The sequence below is a fragment of the Bos indicus genome, chromosome 6 (assembly GCF_029378745.1).
Source record: "Bos indicus isolate NIAB-ARS_2022 breed Sahiwal x Tharparkar chromosome 6, NIAB-ARS_B.indTharparkar_mat_pri_1.0, whole genome shotgun sequence".
Lineage (NCBI taxonomy): Eukaryota > Metazoa > Chordata > Mammalia > Artiodactyla > Bovidae > Bos > Bos indicus.
The window spans coordinates 58,271,040-58,283,067 of NC_091765.1; positions in this window are offsets into that span (position 1 = coordinate 58,271,040).

A 12,028-nucleotide genomic window follows, 5' to 3' on the forward strand; every position below is an offset into this window, starting at 1 on the left:
GAGATGCTCCAAGAGCTGCCTATTGGGAGCTGAGGCCCCTGATTCTTCTCTCCGCGCTAAGGCCCTCTGCTATCATTTGCCCTGAAGACCAGGAAGCTTGCTTACAGGTAGAAAAAGCTGCCGGATTCCATACAACATCCCTGTGTCTGGCCACTGTCTGGCCATGGGTTTCTTTGGCAATTCAGTTTGCCCCAACATTTCTAGCCATTTGCATGCTGTGCATGGTGGCTACCCAGAATGCAAATGAAGTTTGAAAGCAAAAACACAAGCCCCAACAGTGGGATCGGCAAATTCAGGCTCACAGGCCAAATCCAGCCTGTTGCCTGGTTTTGCACTGTTTTTTAATTAATAAGCTTTCTGTTTATAGTATTCGCAAGTTCACAGCATAATTGAGCAGAAGGCACAGAGATATTCTATCTAAGCCTGTCCCTACACATGTGCAGGGCTTTCCAGGTGGCATTAGCAGTAAGGAACCTGCCTTCCAGTGCCGGAGACTTAAGAGACTCGAGTTCAGTCCCTCAGTTGGGAAGATCCCCTGGAGAAGGGCACGGCAACCCACTCCAATATTCTTTCCTGAAGAATCCCATGGACAGAGGAGACTGGTGAGCTACAGTCCATAGGGTTGCAAAGAGTCAGACACAACTGAAGAGATTTAGCACACACGCACGCTGGAGTGGGTAGCCTTGCCCTTTTCCAGGGGATCGTCCCAACCCAGGGATCGAACCCATGTCTCCCACATAGCAAGCGTATTCTTTACCAGCTGAGCTACAAGGAAAGCCCCAATGAACCTATCTTGACACATAATTATCAGTCAAAGTTCATAGTCTACATTAGGGTTCACTCTTGGTGGTGTTCATTCTATGGCTTTTGACAAATGTATGATGATGGTATCCACCACTATAGTAGCATATAGAATAGTTTCACTGCCCAAAAAATCCTCTGAGCTCTGCCTATTCATCTTTCCTCCTTCCCTTCAACCACTTGGCAACCACTAATCTTTTAGCTGTCTCCATAATTTAGCCTTTTCCGCAATGTTGTATAGCTGGAATCATAAATATGTAGCTTTTTCAGATTTAATTTTTGCACTTAGTAATATGGATTGAAGTTTCCTTCCTGCCTTTTCATGGAACTTCCCTGGTGGCTTAGTGGTAAAGAATATGCCTGCCAATGTAGGAGATGCTGGTTCAATCCCTGGACTGGGAAGATCTCCTGGAGAAGGAAATAGCCCAACCCACTCCAGTATTCTCGCCTGGGAAATACCATGGACAGAGGCGCCTGGCTACAGGGGCTACAGTCCATGGGGTCACAAAGAGTCAGACATGACTTTGCAACTAAGCAATAACAACAACTACAACAATGCCTTTTCATGGCCTGATAGCTCCTTTTTTTTTTTTTTTAATATTGAATCATATTCTGTTCTCTGGATATACCACAGTTTATCCATTGACCTATTGAAGGACATCATGGTTGCTCCCAAGCTTTGTCAGTTGTATATAAAGTCGCTATAAACATTTGCATCGAGTTTTTTGTGTCACCAAAAGTTTTCAGTTCATTTGGGTAAGTACCAAATAATGTGACTGCTGGAATGTATGGTAAGAATATGTTTAATGTTGTAAGAAAACCACCAAACTCTCTCCCAAACTGTCCATATTATTTTGTATTTTTTAAAACTTTTTTTTTATTGGAGTATAGCCGATAAACAGTGTTGTGATGGTTTCAGGCGCACAGCAGATCAACTCTGGTTGTATTGTTTTGTATTCCCACCAGCAATACATGAGAGTTCCTGTTTCTCCTTATCCTCGCCAGCACTTGGTTTCGTCAGTATTTTGGATTTTGACCATTCTACTAGGTGTATAGTGGTATCTTATTACTTCAATTTGCAATATGATATGGCCTTATTGCTGTATACCTGAAACTAACACAACATTGTAAGTAAACTCTAAGCCAATTAAAACAAAATCTGAGGGAACTAGTTCATGCACAGGTGTTTGGAAACAATTGCTTGAAAAGGAAATGACAAATAACCTCTCAACAAGTCACCTCCACCTCCATTCCAATTTTACATGGACTCAGTGCCATGGTTAGAAACATCCTGAAGAACTCAGGTGCTCCAAAGACCTGCCCAAACTGCCCTGAGAGGGTGGCTTAGGGGCAGTGGGACATGTGCCAACACAGCAAAGGGCCCTGAGAAATTGAGCAGAGGGCTGCAGTATAGTCCGTGTACAAGACCCACTACACGGTCAGGGACAGACCAACTCCATCTCCTTCTAGTCCTCCAATCCTGTGCACTAACCTTCTGACAGAAGTTTTTAGTGTGAATTCCACCGCCCTTTGCCAGGGAAGGCAAAGGGCAGCTGCCTGCAGGTGCAATTTACTCACTGCATGTGGTCGTAAAACTCCATGAATAGAATTTCAAAGGCCTTGGGCGGGCACCGCCCAGGGACCCACCTTTCTCCAGAGCTTCTTAGCAGCCTGTGGAGTTCTCAGCATCTTCCCCACCCCACCCTCCATCAGGGCTCCCATTAGGAAAGCTGCTTTCATGACATCAGCGGTGATTAACTTGACCTAATTTCTCCTCGCCTGGCAGAGTCAAGAGCCCCTGTCCAAATGGAAACCTATTCTGTGGGCCTCAGCTCAGACATCTAAGAAGAAAACAAAAACCTGTGATTTATTCTGAGCAGGAGGGGAGAGTGGGGGGTGGGGTTGGGGAATGGCGTGCAATTGATGGCCCGGGGTGATACTGCTCAGGCTCCCGAAGAGATGAAGCAGGAGAGACCCAGCCCTTCCCACAGCCAGCCTCTCTGTGCTTGGGACTGGGGCTCCGGAAATGCCCTGCTCTCCCCACGGATTTGCTCCAGTTCAGTAGAGTGGGTAGAGTCTGTGACCTTTCCCTTGGAGATGGCAGCAGCTTCCTCCCTGTTACCCCGTTTGCTGCACTTACTCTGGAATTTGCCAGCTGCTTCTTTCTCACCTGTGGTTTCTCACACCCCACCAAGCTCCTCCAGCCTCTTTGTTCATAATTCTTCCCATAGTAGCCTTTCTTTTGCTTTGTCTGTCTAATGAACTCTTATCCATCCCTCAAGACTCCTTCCTCTCCACCAGTCAGAATTAATTTCATGCATACGATTCACTCCAGGGCTTTCAAAGTGCGGTCCCCAGACTAGAAGCACTGGTGTCATTTGGAAACATTATAAACGCTAATAATGCTCAGGCCTCTCAGCAGGAAACACAGAAGACACAGGTTCGATCCCTGGGTCAGGAAGAGCCCCTGGAAGGGGAAATGACACCCTGTTCCAATATTCTTGCCTGGGAAATCCCATGACTGGCTACAGTCCATGGGGTCACAAAGGGTTGGACACAACATAGCAACTAAACAACAACTCACGATTCCCAGGCAGGGTGAGTTGACTTGTCAGAACTTGCTCACCACTGGCCTGTGTGTGAAATAAGGGAAGAGCTGGGGGACTTTCCAAGTGGCTCTTTTATAAATTGATCACTGTCCTGTTTCCATTTGACTCCCCCTGCTTTTTTGTTGTTGCTGTTGTTCCCTGGCACAGAGCTAGTGCTTTCATTCCTGATTTTAATTTTCATGATCTGATCAGAATGGGGAAAATTCTTCATGCGAGTGCGCGGATTCATCCTGCAAAGCCATGCTTGACAGCACCTCCTGTGTCCAGATGTCTCCCAGATGCTGAACGGAGTGGAGAGCAAGAAAGAGAAAACCCCAGCCTCATGCAGGCCACATTCCAATGAATGCCTTTGATTTGTGTTAACAGCAGAGTGATGTGTTCCCAGTAAACAACATTTTGCCACCTATGAGAAATTATGTTTTCTACAAAGGTGAGCTATGGATGTATGGTTGATTGGGAGGTTTCTCTGAAAGATTGTCTAAGTTGTCCCTGAGGGCTGGAGTAGTCCATCCTAGTCCCTAGGGGCTGTAATACTCACCCCTAGGATTCACTGTGTCTCTAGCATCTAGGGTGTGGTATTCACTGTTGGGCCACACTTGGCTGTAAGAGAATGTTCTACATCTGAGAAGTTCATCTAGGGGTGAGACATGAAACCAAGAGCCAACTCCTTCATCCTCTAGCATAATCCACCTGTTACTTGCTCTTCTAGAAAACTGTGCTTTCTCTTCAAATAATTTCATTTTTACAGAATTATTAATTCAACCTCTCTCTGTCTTCCTCTCTCTCTTTCTCTCCCTCCCTGATCTGTGAGCTCATCAGGGCAGGGCTTCCTTTGTCTTGCTCACTCCTTATCTCTAGAAGTTCATTTCGTGCCTGATACAGGGTGGCACTCTTAAAACTGGAGTCAGAGGTGAGATGGGGGAATAAATCCTGAGATCTTTCTTAGACCTCCAAAGCTTATGCATTTGATGTTTTTATTTTTGGGTAGATAAGCTTCGTTTTTGAGATTTATGGCCTAACGCAGCCCCTACCAATATTTTAAACACTATTATCTCAAGTTTTGGAGAAAATGTGTCTTATTATGAAGACTCACTGCCTTTTTCAGGAGTTTTCCTCAGAGCAGAACATTTGCATTCTTCTCCTGGCTCTCTGTCTAATTAACTAAGCAATCTTGAGTGAGTTCCCTTGCCTCACTGGCCTCTGACCTTTCTCCAGGAAGGAGTAGTTGATTGGTCTGTGTGATTCTGTAGGTCCCTGTAACTCTAAAAGGCCAACCGTATTCAGTTAACCAGTCACTTCTGCAGGGTTTCTGCACGAGATGTTATGGACAGTGGGAATTTGCCAGGAGTTGCTTTTCTGGAGCTAAGGATGATAAGTAGCCATAAAGTGTCACCACGAACTACCAGAATTGCCCACCCTGCCCTCCACAGTGATTTTAGGGGAAGTGTCACCAACTGAAGTAGCTTTATGCTCTCCAGTTCTGCTGATGGGCAGGTTGTCAAGATAATTCTCCAGGCCTGCTGAGACCTTAGTCTTCCTCTCGTACAAGTTGGCCACTCAGATGTTTTCAGACTCATGACTGTTCTTTGATGCTCTACAAAGAGACTCCCTACAAGAGAAAACTTACTCTACAAGAGGACCTCCTCTTGCATGGTGTGTGTGTAGCTCTCCTCTAGACTTCGATTCTTCTGGACGTCTCCTGGAAGGGGTACAGTGATTCACGGACTATGCACACTGGCTGTCTAGTTTTCAAGCTGGGCTCATGACGTCCCTCTCCTAGTCCCTGCCCTAGGACTCACCAGCTCCATGTAGACCTGTCAGCACATTGATGGTTAAGATTCTGTTCCTCAGGAATTGTGCTTCAATTCAGCTATTCATTTACTTTGAATAAGATGCTATATAAGCATTTTCCATGCCAGAGTTTTCTCACCTGAAAAATGAGTTAAAAACAAACCTTGGTTTACGTATTTTATGAAAAGGCATTTGCTGCAAAAGTGCTTGGTCATGGTGGGGGGAGAAGGGACGACTCACACTGAACAGAGCGTCTTTTTCTCTTTCTTCTCCCTTTTCTCTGCTTCCTCCACTCTTCTTCCTCTTTCTTCCTTTTCCTTCATCTACTTTGTTTTTTTCTAATGGGACACTGGAAACACACACACACACACACACACACACACACACACACACACACACACACAGGCAGAGAAGTGCTTAATCAATTTTTATAAAATGAATACCTGTGTAATTACCACCCAGGTTGAGAAACAAAATACAAAATCAGCTCTAGAAACTTCCCAAGTGCTCTTTCCAATAGTAAGTTCTTCCATCATCCTAGACGTAAATGTAACCCCCAATTTGATCACTTTTATTTGTTCAAAGGCCAGACACAGATTTCATTACTGATTCCATAGATGTCTTCATTCAACAATAATACTAGCTAAAACCTGTGCAGTGCTTCTTGTGTGCCAGGAGAGGTTTAGAGTGCTGGACAAAAACCAATTCTTTTCACCCCTACAACAACCTTATCAGGTAGGTGTTATGGTTGCCACCTGGGTTGTATAGATGGGAAAACTGAGGCACTTACACAGCCAGTAAGGAGCCTGGACTTGAACCCAGATAGTCTGGCTCCCAAGATGGCATTCCTAGCAACTGTACTGCTTCTCATTAAAAGGGATTTGGAAGCTGTGCTGAAAAGTTCTTTCTGATACCTATAAAGTCTCTTTCATAGATATATAAGAAATTTGAATATTGTAGGCTTAGGACAAAGGCAATCAACCCTGCTTCCATCTTTGCAGTGAAACTACTTTAGCTCTGCATGTGTCTGCTTTCTGAATATTATACTCTTCTCAAGATTCAGTTGACTAGTAACGCCTTTGGTGGTCTCTTCCAATACAGATGGAACCAAAATTCCCAGTACCTGTGACAGCTGGTTAGTTTTCTGTGATTGTGGTTTTCAGTCTGTCTGCCCTCTGATGGAGGAGAATAAGAAGCTTATGGAAGTTTCCTGATGGGAGAGACTGACTGAGGGGGAAACTGGGTCTTGTTCTGATGGGCCATGCTCAGTAAATCTTTAATCCAATTTTCTGCCGATGGGCAGGGCTGTGTTCCCTCCCTGTTATTTGAGAATGCTCAAACTAGCACAATTGCATTCATCTCACACACTAGAAAAGTAATGAACAAGACCCAGTTTCCCCCTCAGTCAGTCTCTCCCATCAGGAAGCTTCCATGAGCCTCTTATCCTTCTCCATCAGAGCGCAGAGAGACTGAAAACCACAATCACAGAAAACTAACCAATCTGATCACATGGACCACAGCATTATTTAACTCAGTGAAGCTATGAGCCATGCTGTGTGGGGCTACCCAAGACAGACAGGTGATAATGGAGATTTCTGACAAAATGTGGTCCACTGGAGAAGGAAATGGCAAACCACTTTAGTATTCTTGCCTTGGGAACCCCATGAACAGTATGAAAAGGCAAAAAGATAGGACACTGAAAGAACTCCTCAGGTCGGTAGGTGCCCAATATGCTACTGGATAAGAGTGGAGAAGTAACTCCAGAAAGAATGAGGAGACAGAGTCAAAGCAAAACCAACACCCAGTTGTGTATGTGACTGGTGTTAGAAGTAAAGTCCGATGCTGTAAAGAGTAATATTGCATAGGAACCTGGAATGTTAGGTCCATGAATCAAGGCAAATTGGAAGTGGTCAAACAGGAGATGGCAAGGGTGAACGTTGACGTTTTAGGAATCAGCAAACTAAAATGGACTGGAATGGGTGAATTTAACTCAAATGACCATCATATCTACTACTGTGGGCAAGAATCCCTTAGAAGAAATGGAGTAGCCATTCTGGTGATCCAAAGAGTCCGAAATGTAGTACTTGGATAAAATCTCAAAAATGACAGAATGATCTCTGTTCATTTCCAGGGCAAACCATTCAATATCACAGTAATCCAAGACTGTGTCCCAACCAGAAATACTGAAGAAGCTGAATTTGAACGGTTCTATGAAGACCTACAACCTTTAAGAACTAACACCCAAAAAAGATGTCCTTTTCATTATAGGGGACTGGAATGCAAAAGTAGGAAGTCAAGAAACACCTGGAGTAACAGGCAAATTTGGCCTTAGAGTACAGAATGAAGCAGGGCAAAGGCTAATAGAGTTTTGCCAAGAGAACGCACTGGTCATAGCAAATACCCTCTTCCAACAACACAAGAGAAGACTCTACACATGGACATTACCAGATGGTCAACACCGAAATCAGATTGACTATATTCTTTGCAGCCCAAGATGGAGAAGCTCTATACAGTCAGCAAAAACAAGACCAGGAGCTGACTGTGGCTCAGATCATGAACTCCTTATTGCCAAATTCAGACTTAAATTGAAGAAAGTAGGGAAAACCACTAGACCATTTAGGTATGACCTAAATCAAATCCCTTACAGTGGAAGTGACAAATAGATTCAAAGGATTAGATCTGATACACAGAGTGCCTGATGAACTATGGACTGAGGTTCATGACATTGTACAAGAGACAGGGATCAAGACCATCCCTAAAAAAAAGAAATGCAAAAAAGGAAAATGGCTGTCTGAGGAGGCCTTACAAATAGCTGTGAAAAGCAAAGGAGAAAAGGAAAGATATACCCATTTGAATGCAGAGTTCCAAAGACTAGCAAGGAGAGATAAGAAAGTCTTCCTCAGTGATCAGTGCAAAGAAATAGAGGAAAACAATAGAATGGGAAAGACTAGAGATCTCTTTAAGAAAATTAGAGATACCAAGGGAACATTTCATGCAAAGATGGGCTCCATAAAAGACAGAAATGGTATGAACCTAACAGAAGCAGAAGATATTCAGAAGAGGTGGCAAGAATACACAGAAGAACTATGCAAAAAAGATCTTCATGACCCAGATAATCACGATGGTATGATCACTCACCTAGAGCCAGACATCCTGGAATGAGAAGTCAAGTGGACCTTACTTGACTTCACTAACAAACAAAGCATCACTATGAACAAAGCTAGTGGAGGTGATGGAATTCCAGTTGAGCTATTTCAAATCCTAAAAGATGATGGTGTGAATGTGCTGCACTCAATATGCCAGCAAATTTGGAAAACTCAGCAGTGGCCACAGGACTGGAAAAGGTCAGTTTTCATTCCAATCCCAAAGAAAGGCAATGCCAAAGAATGCTCAAACTACCACACAATTGACTCATCTCACATGCTAGTAAAGGAATGGTCAAAATTCTCCTAGCCAGGCTTCAACAGTACATGAATCATGAACTTCCAGATGTTCAAACTAGATTTAGAAAAGGCAGAGGAACTAGAGATCAAATTGCCAACATCTGCTGGGTCATCAAAAAAGCAAGAGAGTTCCAGAAAAGCATCTATTTCTGCTTTATTGACTATGCCAAAGCCTTTGACTGTGTGGATCACCACAAACTGTGGAAAATTCTGAAAGAGATGGGAATACCAGACCACCTGACCTGCCTCTTGAGAAATCTGTATGCAGGTCAGGAAGCAACAGTTATAACTGGACATGGAACAACAGACTGGTTCCAAATAAGGAAAGGAGTACGTCAAAGCTCTATATTGTCACCCTGCTTATTCAACTTATATGAAGAGTACATCATGAGAAACGCTGGGCTGGATGAAGCACAAGCTGGAATCAAGATTGCTGGGATAAATATCAATATCTCAGATATGCAGATGACACCACCCTTGTGGTAGAAAGTGAAGAACCAAGGAGCCTCTTGATGAAAGTAAAAGAGGAGAGTGAAAAAGTTGGCTTAAAGCTCAACATTCAGAAAACTAAGATCATGGCATCTGGTCCCATCACTTCATGGGAAATAGATGGGGAAACAGTGGAAACAGAGAGAGACTTTATTTGGGGGGGCTCCAAAATCACTGCAGATGGTGACTTCAGCCATGAAATTAGAAGATGCTTGCTCCTTGGAAGAAAAGCTATGACCAACCTAGACAGCATATTAAAAAGTAGAGACCTTACTTTGCCAACAAAGGTCCATCTAGTCAAGGCTATGGTTTTTCCAGTAGTTATGTATGGATGTGAGAGTTGGAATATAAAGAAAGCTGAGCACTGAAGAACTGATGCTTTTGAGCTGTGGTGTTGGAGAAGACTCTTGAGAGTCCCTTGGACTGCAAGGAGATCCAGTGAGTCCATCCTAAAGTAAATCAGTCCTGAATATTCATTGGAAGGACTGATGCTGAAGCTGAAACTCCAATACTTTGGCCACCTGATGGGAAGAACTGACTCATTGGATAAGACCCTGATGCTGCGAAAGATTGAAGGCAAGAGGATAAGGGGACGAAGAGGATGAGATGGTTGAATGGCGTCACCAACGCGATGGACATGAGTTTGAGTAGGCTCAAGGGAGTTGTTGATGGACAAGGGGTTCTGGTGTGCTGCAGTCCATGGGGTTGCAAAGAGTCAGACTTGACTGAGCCACTGAACTGAACTGAACTGTGACAGCTGGACCATAGAGAAGGCTGAGTGCCAAAGAATTGATGCTTTCAAACTGTGGTGTTGGAGAAGATTCTTGAGTGTCCCTTGGACGACAGCAAGGAGATCAAAGCAGTCAATCCTAAAGGAAATCAATCCTGAATATCCATTGGAAGGACTGGCGCTGACGCTGAAGCTCCAATACTTTGGCCACATGATGCAAAGAGCCAACTCATTAGAAAAGACCCTGATGCTGGAAAAGATAGAGAGCAAGAGGAGAAAGGAGTGACAGAGGATGAAATGATTGGATGGCATCACTGACTCAATGGACATGAGCAAACTCTGGGAGATAGCAAAGGACAGGAAAGCCTGGCGTGCTGCAATTCAAGGGGTCGCAAAGAGTCAAACACAACTTACCAACTGAACAACAACAAGCCACTTCAGGTTCTACTAGCCCCAGAGAGTAACTCTCATTATCAGAATGGCATAACTCAGCTCTCGTTAAACTTTTTGCCGTGAGGGACTTCCTTTCCTTATTCTTCTGCCTTGACGTAGTAAAAATAAATCTCCCCCTTTCCTTCCATGTTATATTATTCAGAGATATATATGTACTTGTCAAACATAGCTTCTGATCACCAGGAGACAACTAATAACCAGTGAAGCTAGGTTCTTACACTTATTAGCTGTGCCTACCGGTAATAAGGAAGAACAAATATGACTCCATATTGGATGTTTCTCTTACTTTAACCATTGTTTTCTATTGCTTTTGCTACAAGTTAAGAATATTCAGGATATTCCATTCTCAAGGCTCTGACCTTTAAAGGTATAACATCTTTCATTCATATAGAGATAAAATGTTGCAGAACAGAGAATAACATTTGTCTTGTTGGAGGTTTACAGGAACATCATGACTTGGCCTACCTAAGTGGACACCTGTAAGAACAAAGGATTCTAACAGCAAAAATGTGCAACAAGCAACCCTTCCACTTTTAGTATAAAACAACCTTAAATTCTAACTCCAGTTAAGTAATTCTTTGGGACACTAGCCTACCATCTTCTCCATCTGTTGGCTTTCCAAATAAAGTTACTATTCCTTACCCCAACAACTTGTCTCTCAATTTATTGGCCTGTCGTGTGGTGAGCAGTGTGAGCTTGGACTCTCACCAAGGAACTTAACCTCTCTGTGCCTCAGTTCTTTATCTATGAGAAGGGGAATGTTATTACATTATTGGGTTGTTTTGAGCATCAACTGAAATGAGTATAAAGTGCCTAGAACAGAAAAAGTGCTCAGTTAATATTTATTGTTGCTTTTGCTGTCTTTATTATTAAGCTGAAGGTGAAATGGTTGGATGACATCACCAACTCAATTGGACATGAGTTTGAGCAAGCTCTGGGAGTTGGTGATGGACAGGGAAGCCTGGCATGCTGCAGTCCATGGGATCGCAAAGAGTCGGACACAACTGAGCAACTGAACTGAACTGAATGATAGTTATATTTCGTATGAATTTGTCTTGAACTCCAGCCTGAAGCCAAGATTCTTGAACATGTATTTTGGTCTGTTAACCTGAAGATATGTGAATGATGCTAGATTTGCTAAAATATTGAAAATGATTTCTAACTGTCCCTTGCCTTATTCTTTTGTGAAAATCCAGGTATCTTGGGATCCAAGGTAGAAAACAACTAGCTTAAGTTTTAGCTGTGGAGGGTTTTGGGCATTTTCAAAGTCTGCCCTAATTAGATTCTATCCCAATTATTTAATCAACCCTTGATTACTTGGGGACTGCAGTCCAATTGGAGGAGCATCTGTGGACTTCCTGCTTCCTTGATCAGTCTACACACATCTTGTTGGCTTCTTTCACCAAAATTGAAGAGGGATTTTGTACAGCAGAGGATAGAAAAAGGAAATCAATCAGCCAAATTTATTCCTTGTTATTAATTAAGATTGAAAGAAGAGAGTGGAACTGTTGGAAAGAAACACTTGAGATTTTAATCATCCAGACTGTTGTCCCAATTTTCTGTTACTGTGGAAAATTAAGATTTACCCATGGTGATAAGATGGTGAAAGTGCTTCCCCAGTGGCTCAGTAGTAAAGAATCTGCCTGCAATACAGGAGATGTAAGAAACGGGGGTTCGATCCCTGGGTCAAGAAGACCCTCTGGGGGAGGAAA